This window comes from Schistocerca americana, chromosome X, assembly GCF_021461395.2.
Source record: "Schistocerca americana isolate TAMUIC-IGC-003095 chromosome X, iqSchAmer2.1, whole genome shotgun sequence".
Classification (NCBI taxonomy): domain Eukaryota; kingdom Metazoa; phylum Arthropoda; class Insecta; order Orthoptera; family Acrididae; genus Schistocerca; species Schistocerca americana.
In genome coordinates, this window is record NC_060130.1 from 108025641 (window position 1) to 108038670 (window position 13030).

The following is a 13030-nucleotide window of genomic DNA, read 5'->3' on the forward strand; positions in this document are numbered from 1 at the left end:
ATGGGGGACAGATCCGGAGATCTTGCTGGCCAGGGTAGTTGACTTACACCTTCTAGAGCACGTTGGGTGGCACGGGATACATGCGGACGTGCATTGTCCTGTTGGAGCAGCAAGTTCCCTTGCCGGTCTAGGAATGGTAGAAAGATGGGTTCGATGACGGTTTGGATGTACCGTGCACTATTCAGTGTCCCATCGACGATCACCAGTGGTGTACGGCCAGTGTAGGAGATCGCTCCCCACACCATGATGCCGGGTGTTGGCCCTGTGTGCCTCGGTCGTATGCAGTCCTGATTGTGGCGCTCACCTGCACGGCGCCAAACACGCATACGACCATCATTGGCACCAAGGCAGAAGCGACTCTCATCGCTGAAGACGACACGTCTCCATTCGTCCCTCCATTCACGCCTGTCGCGACACCACTGGAGGCGGGCTGCACGATGTTGGGGCGTGAGCGGAAGACGGCCTAACGGTGTGCGGGACCGTAGCCCAGCTTCATGGAGACGGTTGCGAACGGTCCTCGCCGATACCCCAGGAGCAACAGTGTCCCTAATTTGCTGGGAAGTGGCGGTGCGGTCCCCTACGGCACTGCGTAGGATCCTACGGTCTTGGCGTGCATCCGTGCGTCGCTGCGGTCCGGTCCCAGGTCGACGGGCACGTGCACCTTCCGCCGACCACTGGCGACAACATCGATGTACTGTGGAGACCTCACGCCCCACGTGTTGAGCAATTCGGCGGTACGTCCACCCGGCCTCCCGCATGCCCACTATACGCCCTCGCTCAAAGTCCGTCAACTGGACATACGGTTCACGTCCACGCTGTCGCGGCATGCTACCAGTGTTAAAGACTGCGATGGAGTTCCGTATGCCACGGCAAACTGGCTGACACTGACGGCGGCGGTGCACAAATGCTGCGCAGCTAGCGCCATTCGACGGCCAACACCGCGGTTCCTGGTGTGTCCGCTGTGCCGTGCGTGTGATCATTGCTTGTACAGCCCTCTCGTAGTGTCCGGAGCAAGTATGGTGAGTCTGACACACCGGTGTCAATGTGTTCTTTTTTCCATTTCCAGGAGTGTATGTACAGCTTTGAAATTTTGAGAGATCTTCTTCTGAATAACAAAAAATAGTATACCAAGTTTGAAAATAATCGGTTAATAATTATTGTTTTATTTAGATTCGTAGGGGTTTTGAATATACGGTCGTTCTAAGTGACACAGAATTCCGTTCTCACGCTCGCTAGTAGCGACAGATGTGCTATGAGCCATGGCTAAGACAAGTTTGCAGCCTCCTGTACGTTCACCGGGCTCCACGTCTAGGTATCTTTCTGCAATAAATTTTATCCCGTAATAACTTGCGACGTCACAACAGCATTAAAACAATGGCGTTTTTTATTGCGGCGAAATCTTCTCACGAAATTTCAATCAACAACTTTCTCCTCCGAATGCGAAATTATTTTGTTCACTGCGACCCACATAAGAAAAAACGATCATCATAATAAAATAAGGGAAATCAGAGCTTTGACGAAAAGGTATAGGTGTACGTTTTCTTCGCGCAGCGTTCGAGAGTGGAATAATAGAGAATAATTGTGATGGTGGTTTGATGAACCCTCTGCAAGGCAGTTGAGTGTAATTTGCAGAGTATACATGTAGATGTAGATATAGACATAGATTCATTCAGGATGTGACTTGCCCACGGCATTGAGTTCACAGCAAAAGCTTCGGCCACGATCATTTAGTTAGTTACATGTCCCACAGATCATTTAAACTTGTCTTAATTGAAATGATGTGGAAGGAGCCAGTTTACAGAATTAGTATACGTGAATAATATTAACATTAATAAACATTTTTAGTTGTACTCATGACATTACACTTCAAAACAAGGGTTCTTTACAGGCTACCATTTTTAAATAGAAATTCATCCATAGGATAAATGAATTGTAAGGGAGAAATGACTTCAGGTTAGATTTAAAACTTGGTTTCCAGCTGTCAGGCATTATGTGTTATTGTCCAAATGATCAAAAATGTTTGTTGCTGCCACTGGCCGCTTTCTAAGCCACTGGCAGCTTTGATAATCTATAGTAACAATAAAACTGTAAAATTGTTGTCTGTCTGTTTGTCTGTTGGAACACATTCATCTCCAAAACTACTAGACGAATTTTCATGGGCAACAAACAGGCTTTATTTCACCAAAAGCGGATCGCGAAGAAAAAGATATCGAAAGTTAAAGTTTTGTAAAAGCGATACTGTGCTTCTCTCTTACCTTTTCACGAATCAACCTCTGAAACGATTTTGATGAAATCTGGAATGGGCATACAGGGTATAGGCAAAATAATTTGAACAGTGGTGGCAATGGGATGGATGTGTTTGACGGTCAACAACGCAGGTAAGGAATGTGTCGCGCTGGACTCTGTGCGTTCAGTACGGACTAGACATCAGTGCAGGTTTTTACGACTAGCGCACACTTCGTATTTGCATTCAGAGGCCGAGGTCGACGTGCAGTGATGGACCTAACAGAGTTCCAAAGAGGGCAGATTGTGGGGGGCCGATTAGCTGGAGCATCAGTAACAAAGACAGCCAACTTTCAAGAGCAACTGTTTCGACAATCATAGCAGCCTACTTAAAACATGGAAAAATATCGTCGTGTAAACGTAATAGTGGGCGCAAATGAAAACTAAATGAGAGATCGTCGTACGCTAACACGAATTGTGTCGAAACAACACAAAACTACGGGGACTAAAGTGACTGCCGAGCTCGATAACCATCTTCGAGACCCCGTATCTATCGAAACTGTTCGCCGAGAACTCCATAAAGCGAATATTCATGGACAAGCTGCTATACCGAAACCATTAGTGACGACAGCCAACGCAAAGATGCGTAAAACATGGTATCAGGAGCATAAATCCTCGATGGCTGATCAGTGGAAATACGTCGTATCATCCGACGAGCCAACGTTTTCGTTACTTCCAAGATCGGGCCGGGTTTACGTCTGGAGAACGCCAAAAATAAGCCTACAATCCAGAATGCTTCATTCCAACGGTTAACTATGAAGGTGGAAGTCTGATAGTGTGGGCGGCCATAGCATGGCATTCTTGTGGTCCCACCATTACTCTCAAAGGCCGTGTTACAGCCAACGATTATGTGAACAGTTTAGGTGATCAGGTGCACGCCATGATTCAGATGTTGATCACAACAATGATGCCATATTTCTGGACTATAAAGCACCCATTCACACAGCCAGGGCAGTACAATTGTGGTATGAGGAGCATCCAACTGAACCGCAGCGTCTTCCCTGGCGGGACACTCCCCGGACTTGAACACTGTCAAACTTTATGGGCGATATTGGAGCGCAGACTGCTGAGCAGATTTCCGCCTCCCTCGTCACTACAGAAGCTAGAAGAGGTTCTGATCAGAGTGGGCTGGCCGGTGTGGCTGAGCAGTTCTAGGCACTACAGTCTGGAACCGCACGACCGCTACGGTCGCAGGTTCGAACCCTGCCTCGGGCATGGTTGTGTGTAATATGCTTAGATTAGTTAGGTTTAAGTAGTTCTAAGTTCTAGGGGACTGATGACCTCCGATGTTAAGTCCCGTAGTGCTCAGAGCCATTTGAACCATTTTTTGATCAGAGTGGAACAACATTCCACTGCAGACTATACAATCATTATATGCCAATATTCCAGAAAGAACCGCAGCTGTATTACGGGCAAATGGGTGTCCAACCCCTCATTAATAAACCATCCCCAAGTAAGTACAGGTGTTTATATTATTTTGCCTATCCCCTGTACCTTGAACGCCGAGGAAGAATGTTGGCTACTATAGAAAGTGTGTAGTACAAGATATCTATTAATTTGAAAAATATTACGCGAATTAGGGAAAAGTATTTACTATTTGAAAACACCTATTATTCTAGGATTTTTTAACTTTATCATATTCGTCAAAATAGGAATGTTCATTGATACACTGAACGACCAAAGAAACTGATATAAGCATGCGTATTCAAATACAGAGATATGTAAAGATACAGATACAGCGCTGCGGCCGGCAACACCTATTTTGTGACGGCTCCCAAACCCAAGGTCCTCGGCGGTACTTTTGGGCAGCCATCACAAATTGTATAAAGCATGGGTAGTGACTAGCATGTAGCTATCTCTGTTGGCCGAAAAATAATTAATGACAAGAATTGCGCCAGCGAGAATGAAGAGATAACTTATCTTTATTTCTGGCGAAACGTGCACCAGCGATACAAAAAATGGTTCAAATGGCTCTGAGCACTATGGGACTTAACATCTATGGTCATCAGTCCCCTAGAACTTAGAACTACTTAAACCTAACTAACCTAAGGACATCACACACATCCATGCCCGAGGCAGGATTCGAACCTGCGACCGTAGCGGTCATGCGGTTCCAGACTGAAGCGCCTTTAACCGCACGGCCACACCGGCCGGCACCAGCAATACAAGTCCAAGTAATATCCAAGAGTAATCCGTGTACTGAGCCTAGTCCAATACAATAGCAAATATCACACTGCAATGGCTCCGCTATAAACTCCACGAAAGGCTAGCAATAGACAATCGACAATAGACTGTCCGTCTCGGGGCCAGCGCTCCTCCTTATATGCAAAAGGCAGAGGGCGCTGCGGACCCGAGCTCAGCCATGGCGCGACCTCTTCCGTCGGCGGTAACGCCCTCAGACGACGACGGCCGCGACAGGAACTGTGGCCAGCGATGTCACAGTCAGGACACGCGTGCGCGAGTTGGTTGTTTGGTTGGGTACGTGGATACAACAACCTATATAAGACAACATCTGTCTGGGGCAGTTGGTAGATCGGCTACTGCTGCTACAACGGCAGGTTATCAAGATTTAGGTGAGTCTGAATGTGGTGTTGTAGTCGACGCACGAGCGATGGGACACAGCATCTCCGAGGTATAAATGAAGTGGAGATTTTCCCGTATGGCAATTTCACGAGTGTACCGTGAACATCAGGAAATGGGTAAAAGAAATCTCCGAGATCGCTGCGGCCTTAAAAAGATGCTGCAAGAACGGGACCAACGACGACTGAAGAGAAAAGTGCAACCCTGCATGTCATCAGGGAACTGTTCAAGTTGGTGGAGGCTCTGTAATGTTGTGGGGCGTGTGCAGTTGGAGTGATATGGGACCTCTGATCATCATGATATGACTGACGGGTGACACGTACATAAGCATCCTGTCTGATTACCTGCATCCATTCATGTCTATTGTGCATTCCGATGGAGTTGGGCAATTCCAACAGGACAATGCGACACCCCACACGCCCAGAATTGCTACAGAGCGGCTCCAGGAACACTCTTGTGAGTTTAAACACTTACGCTGGCAGCCGGCAGCGGTGGCCGAGCGGTTTTAGGCGCTGCTGTCTGGAACCGCGCGACTTATACGGTCGCAGGTTCGAATCCTGCCACGGGCATGGATGTGTGTGATGTCCTTAGGATAGTTAGGTTTAAGTAGTTCTAGGAGACTGATGACCTCAGATGTTAAGTCCCATAGTGCTCAGAGCCATTTGAACCATTTTGAACTACCTCTGGCCAGCAAACTTCCAACACATTATTGAGCATATGTGGGATGCCTTGCAACGTTCTGTTCAGAAATGATTTTCAACCCTATTTCTTTCGTTTCCTTTATTGCTTGCTCACTACACAGATTGAATAACTTCGGAATCGGCTGCAACATCGTCTCACTCCCTTCTCAACCACTGCTTCCCTTTCGTGTCCCTCGACTCTTGTGACTGCCATCTGGTTTCCGTACAAATTGTTAATAGCCTTTCGCTCCCTGTATTTTACCCCTGCCACCTTCAGAATATGAAAGACAGTATTCCAGACAACATTGTCAAAAGCTTTGTCTAAGTCTACAATTGCTATAAACGTAGGTTTCCCTTTCCGTAACCTATGTTCTAAGATACGTCGTAGGGTCAGTATTGCCTCGCGAGTTCCTACAGTTCTCCGGAATTCAAACTGACCTTCCGCAAGGCTGTCATATACCAGTTTTTTTCCATTCTTCTGTAAAGAGTTGATATTAGCATTTTGCAGCCGCGACTTATTAAACGGATAGTTCGGTCATTTTCAAACCTGTCAGCACCTGTTTCCTTTAGAATTGGAATTATTATATTTTTCTTGACGTCTCAGGGTATTTCGCCTGTCTCATACATCTTGGTCACCAGATGGAAGAGTTTTGTCATGGCTGGCTCTCTCAAGGCTATCAGTAGTTCTGACGGAATGTTGTCTACTACCGGGGCCCTATTTCCACGTAGGTCTTTCAGCGCTCTGTCAAATTCCTCACCCCTCAAGTACATCGCCCTTGTATCGACCCTCTATATACTCCTTCCACCTTTCTGCTTTCCCATCTTTGCTTAGGACTCGTTTTCCATCTCAGCTCTTCATATTCGTACAGGTGGTTCTCTTTTCTCCAAAGGTCTTTAATTTTGCTGTAGGCGGCATCTGTCTTGCCTCTAGCGACATATGCTTCTAGATCCTTACATTAATCCTCTAGTCATTCCCGCTTAGACGTTTTGCACTTGCTATCGATCTCATTTCTGAGACGTTTGTACTCCTTTTCGCCTGATTCATTTGCTGCATTTTTATATTTTCTACTTTCATCAGTTAAATTCAGTATCTCTTTTGCTACCCAAGGATTTCTACTAGACCTCGTCTTTTTACGTACTTGATCCTCTGCTGACTTCACTATTACATCTCTCAAAGCTACTCATTCTTTTTATACTGTATTTATTTCCCTGCTCTTGTCAATCGTACCCTAATGTTCCGTCTGAAATTCTGTACAGCCTCTCGCACTTTCATTTTATTCAGGTCCCATCTCCTTAAATTCATACCTTTTTGTAGCTCTAAGCTACAATCTACAGCTTTAATCTACAATTCGTAACCAATAAATTGCGGTCAGTCCACATGTGCCCTCGCAAATGCCTTACAGTTTAAAACCTAGTTCCTAAATCTCTGTCTTATCATTACATAATCAATCTGAAACCTTACGGTGTCTTCAGGTCTCTTCCACGTATACAGCCTTCCTTCAGGATTCTTAAGCGAAGTGTTCACGATGATTAAGTTATGCTCTGTATAAAATTCTACGAGGTGGATTCCTTTTTCATTCCTTTCCTCCAGTCCATATTCAGCTACTACCTTGACTTTTCTCACTTTTCATACTACCGAATTTCAGTCCCCCATGACTATTAAATTTTCGTCTCCCTTAACTATGTGAATAATTTCTTTTATCTCAGCATATATTTCTTCAATCTCTTCATCTGCGGAGCTAGTTGACATATAAACTTGTACTACTGTGGCAGGCGTAGGCTTCGTGTCTATCTTGGCTACAATAATGCGTTCACCATACTGTTCATAGTAGCTTATCAGCGTTCCTATTTTTTTATTATTAAACCTGCATTACCGCTATTTGATTTTATGTTTAAAACTCCGTATTAATTTGATCAGAAGCCCTGTTCCTCCTGCCACAGAACTTCACTAATTCCAACTGTAATGTGCGCGTAGGGCACACAATACTCATTAAAGCCTGCACTATGGTAAGTGAGCGGGGTTCACCTTATGAGAAAGGATTTTCGTATAGATATCGACCGCGTGTACCTGAATGGTGGCAAATCAGACTTACACTCACTCTGTAATATGCCGGCCGCGGTGGTCTAGCGGTTCTAGGCACGCAGTCCGGAACCGCGCGACTGCTACGGTCGCAGGTTCGAATCCTGCCTCGGGCATGGATGTGTGTGATGTCCTTAGGTTAGTTAGGTTTAAGTAGTTCTAAGTTCTAGGTGACTGATGACCACAGTAGTTAAGTCCCATAGTGCTCAGAGCCATTTGAACCATTCACTCTGTAATAACAATGATCCGTCAAGCAAGTCCGAAATGCAATTACACGTCAGGATGGACCAAAAGCAACACTGAAGATGCTACCAATTTGATAATAATACGGCCGTCAGCCTAATTAGGCATTAACTGAGTTTCTACCCTGTACAAGTTGGTATATATTCATGCAAAACAACACGTAGTAACACTGCATAATATAGTAGAATTTTAGAACCAGAAAATCTATTGAACTGACAGTTTCACGTTCTGTACTGATATAGAAAAACCATGAATACATAACACTACACTATAATGTATACTACAAAACTTTATACTGTCTATTAATCTGATTAAAATCGGGAATAGGTTACCCTAGAAATATCACTTTCGTGCTACACACAAAATGTCAATTTTGATAAAGATAAAACACTGATAAATTTTGACTTTTATATTGACTTTAACTTTTGCTGGTCAAACCAATTTAGATCACTTCAGAACTCAAATGAAAAAAAGGGGGGGGGGCCTGAAACTGTTATGATCACTATAAGAAAAAACGATTACTGAATTTATTATGCGTTCAAGATTTCCAGTATATAAGTTACTACTCTTTTCATCTTATTTACTGCTCATTTAAATACCTTTATATCTGTCTCGAAATAATTAAACTTCATTACTATATCAATATTAAAGTTATCTTTCAACTTCGTTAGACTTTCGTTATTCATTTACTGGTTCATTGACGAAACATTTCTTTAAACACCATTCTAACATAGCTAGGACTGCAAATAATTATTATTAACACAAAATTTAATTTTTCATTTCGGGACACTCGGATTGCACAATATTTGGAAAGGACCCTGTCTAGGTTAGTTGTGAGGATAATTAAATGATGGGAAAGTTCTGGTAAAATTTAGGTTATTATTGCACAGTTCACTCTCTGATACGTACGAATACAGTACTAAAAGTTTCAACCTGCTTGTATCGATGCGGCGGTTGGCGGGCGGCAAGGTGGCGAGGCACAGAGCGCACATACAACCACAGCTATGGCTCTTGATGTATCGGCACTTTAATTCTTCTTAGCGTCGCAATACTTTTCCATTTAGTGCCTATGGAATTTTGCCATGCTGTGTAGGCGCAGGAACGACATACCCGAGGCTCAGTGAAGCTATGTCTTCCAGGAGAGCCTCCTCGCTCCAGAAGGTGTTGCTCAAACCAGTGCCAAACTCCAACTACTACTGCTGAGCCCGTTGTGCCGCGCAGTGCCCGCGTGCATTTTCCCGCGCTCGCCTGCCATCCACCTTTTACCGCTCCCTGACAGGCCGGGTATTCACCCGAGGTTTTGCATTCTACATATCCTAACACATTGCCTACGTATGGACTAAACGCACAATTACAATCTTAAACATCTTACAACAGTTCCAAAATTTGTTACATTTCAACTCTATCAAAATTTGACATAAACATTAATCTTCACATTGAAATTTGTTTACAGTTTTCTTAACACAATGACATGAAACAAAAAAGAAATGAAATCAGAACGTCAATTACACAAGTTTACCGAAAATTCAGAAGAAAAAAATTCCTTATATGTACAGCGTCGTTGTTGTTACACAACTCCATCTAATTTTAATCTATCATATCCGTTTATAAATTTTCTAACGTACCTGCTTGATTAAGGGATATGGGATACCACGCTCGATCCGTAGAACGCCAGTTTTGTTTCTCCTGATAACGACGTTCTCCTGACTAGTTCCCGTCCTGAATCCGAATGGGGGACTATTTTACCTACGGAATGTTTTACCCAAGAGGACGCCATCATCAATTAACCATACAGTAAAGCTGCATGCCCTCTGCAAAAATTACTGCTGTAGTTTCCCTTTGCTTTCAACCGTTCGCAGTACGAGCACAGCGATGCTCTTTTGGTTGATGTTGCAAGGCCAGTTCTGTAAATGATCCAGACCGCTGCCCCTACAAGTACTGAAAAGGCTGGCTATCTGTATCGCTGAGGCACGCAAGCCTCCCCTCCAACGGCAAGGTCCACGGTTGATTGGGGGGAGGGTGGGAAGGGGGGAGGGCTGATAAGTGTGTATGTTCTGAAGTGTTTTGATGACACTTTTCCTATTGTTTTAGTTCTTTTAGTTCTTTAGTCCTTTGACTAGAAACTCCGCTATGAATTTATTATCATCGCTTGTTCCTACACTTCGTTAATATATTTCGTTTTTTTCCGTAAAGGAATAGTCTCTCATAACCTCACTTTCACCGATTACATGCCAGCATTCACAGCACATTGAGCAGGCAGCTTTCTCAACCATGCTCACAAGTCACGCGATTCTGGCTCTGACGTGTAAACAAAAATTACCATTCGAAACAAACGAGACTCGTTACAGGAATGGAACACCAGTTCTACTGCAGAAGTCACTTGTCTCGAGGTTTTTTTTTTTGCATTTTGTTCATTATTGTTCGCTGTATTTGGTCGTAGCGGACGTCACATGATATCCGCTGAAGTTCGTTGTTGATCCTTTCACGCAGTTTCTTATTACAGAGACCAGCTGAGACAAGAAAGTCGATTGCTGCAAGGGCAGAAAGAGCTGCTAGCGGCCGGCCCCACACAGTTCTGCTCGGTCTTCGGTCCATGTCTGTTGCCCGGACTCCTCATACGACAATACACGAGCATGATCGGTCTTCGCTGACGTCTCAGATCGCATTGCCATGCTCGCCTCGCCTCGCCTCGCCTTGCCGCCCTGCAGAAATGAAACGTCTCTCTCTCTCTCTCTCTCTCTCTCTGTCACAAAAGCAGCGTTTCCAAGAACACTTACATGACACATTTAACTTCACACAGCACGTGGAAAATAATTTGATATTTCCGTACAATCGTAAAAAAAGATAAGACTCTTTTCCAGACTTATCCTGCCCTTCACTAAAAGGGAACTATGTATATATTAAATGAATACTATCCTGAAATTCAGAACACGACTGTATTTATAATGAACATATCGTAAGAACGTTACACAGGGTGTTTCCATATGAGCGTGCAAAAATGGAACAGGGCATAGAGTATGCTGGGGTCGGAGAAGCCAGCTTAAGGAGATATGGTAGTAACTTGAGTACCGTTTTGCCGATCAGTACTGTTTTTCAGCTTATTTACAACATGCATACAAGTTTACACGCATTGGTACCGTTTATTTACCTCCATATCTTCTACCTGGCCGTCTGAATGGCCACCTGAACTTGAGGTTCGTGCAAAGAGATCTGCCTGAGTTGCTGGAGAACGTACCCCTGGCTGTTCGCGAGAGGATAGGGATATAACATGATGGTGCACCATCTCACTTCAGGGTGGATGTCGGCAACCATCTCAATGCTGTATTTTCTGGTCGCTGGATTGGAAGGGTAGATCCTACTCCATGGCCTGTGAGATCACCTGATCTGAATCCCGTCGATCATTTCCTATGGGGATGTCTAAAATCACATGTGTATGAGACCCCAGTGGATACAGAGATGTAAATTGAACAACACCGGATTCAACATGTGGCTCTTGAGTCGCGAGTAGAACGAAGTTCCGCTAGGGATTTCCGCGCGTTAGCACAACAGTGCCGGAGTGACCACGTGGCTCTTGTGTCCCGAATAGAGGACACTGCGGCTAAGTGCCCGATCCACCTTAGCGCGCAGGTAGAAACCCTCAGCCAGGCCATAATAGCCCTCGAGCGAGAGCAAGGACGTATGCAAACACAACCAGACACGGCCCATCGAGAGATGCGAGCAGAAATATCCAGGATCTCAGACGCAGTAGCGCTTAAGTCTGACAATAATAGGAAACAATTACCTTGTCAGCAGCGGATGTGGACGAAATACGATCGATAATGAAATGTCTGCGCGGACAGTGTGAAATAAATATACAACAAAGAGGGGCTACCGAGGGACTATGTGAGCTTATGGCCCGTTTAGAACTTCACATAAAAGGGTTAACGGCCCATGAAGTTGAAAGAAATTAACGAAAGGGCCATTATTCCGACGATGATTCCGGGAACGATGGCGAATTTGAGCATCGTCACGATCACGGATCTGGTACCGGGTGGGAACAACGCGGATCCCCTCAGGAACGTTCGCCAGGGAAAACTCACGAATTTGACTTTAAACATTTTTTGACGGTGAGGAAGTTTGAAGTCTTCCGTAACTCAGCTACGGGGATTCACCTGAGGACCTGGTTATAGCAGTTCGAGTTCTCCCTTCCTCCTACGTGGCCCAGTGCGCAAAAAATAGAGTATATGTGCGGCTACCTCGAAAGTGAGCCAGCGACACGGATGAGGTCAATTGCACGCAATTGCTACACAGTCAGAGAGTTTCGTCAACACTTCCTGTCGATTTGTTGGTCAGTGGCGGCGCAGAGTCGTGTAAAACACGGACTCATTATGCTACCAGAGTTAAACCGGTCGAAATTTTCCAACCCTGTGCAGATGTTCGAGCACATGCTGCAGGCGAATCAACATCTTGACGATCCTTATGGACCTGTGGAAATTATTCGTATTTGCCTGGGAAAATTTCCAATGCAGTTGCGGCACGTTATCCTTGCAGGACGATGTAAGGATGACGTAGAGGGGTTTCGCAATCTCCTTTTAGAGCTTGAGTGCGACGCGAATGGCACCACGCAGAACGGTCAGAGCGCCTACGAGCAGCGGCCGAGCGAGCGAAGCCGCAGCCGTAGATACAGGTCGCCTGAGAGTTACAGAGCGCGTGAGCGTTGGCAGCGTCGCGATTCCTCATGGAACGCGGGCAGGACAAACGATGCCAACGGTCATCATACGCCGAGAGGATATCAAAGACACTTCCGGGAGTTTAGAAGACATGCCGGCCGGAGTGGCCGTGCGGTTCTAGGCGCTGCAGCCTGGAGCCGAGCGACCGCTACGGTCGCAGGTTCGAATCCTGCCTCGGGCATGGATGGGTGTGATGTCCTTAGGTTAGTTAGGTTTAATTATTTCTAAGTTCTAGGCGACTGATGACCTCAGAAGTTCAGTCGCATAGTGCTCAGAGCCATTTGAACCATTTTTTAGAAGATATGGTACTGAGCAGAGGTTTAGACGCAATTATAGCGGACCTAGGAACGGTAGTCGTGACCGACCACAAAATAATTATCTAACAAGCAACAACAGGGTGCTATGAACAGTACGGGTGGTCCGCCAGTGGCTGTTGAAATTCGTCCCGCAAACCC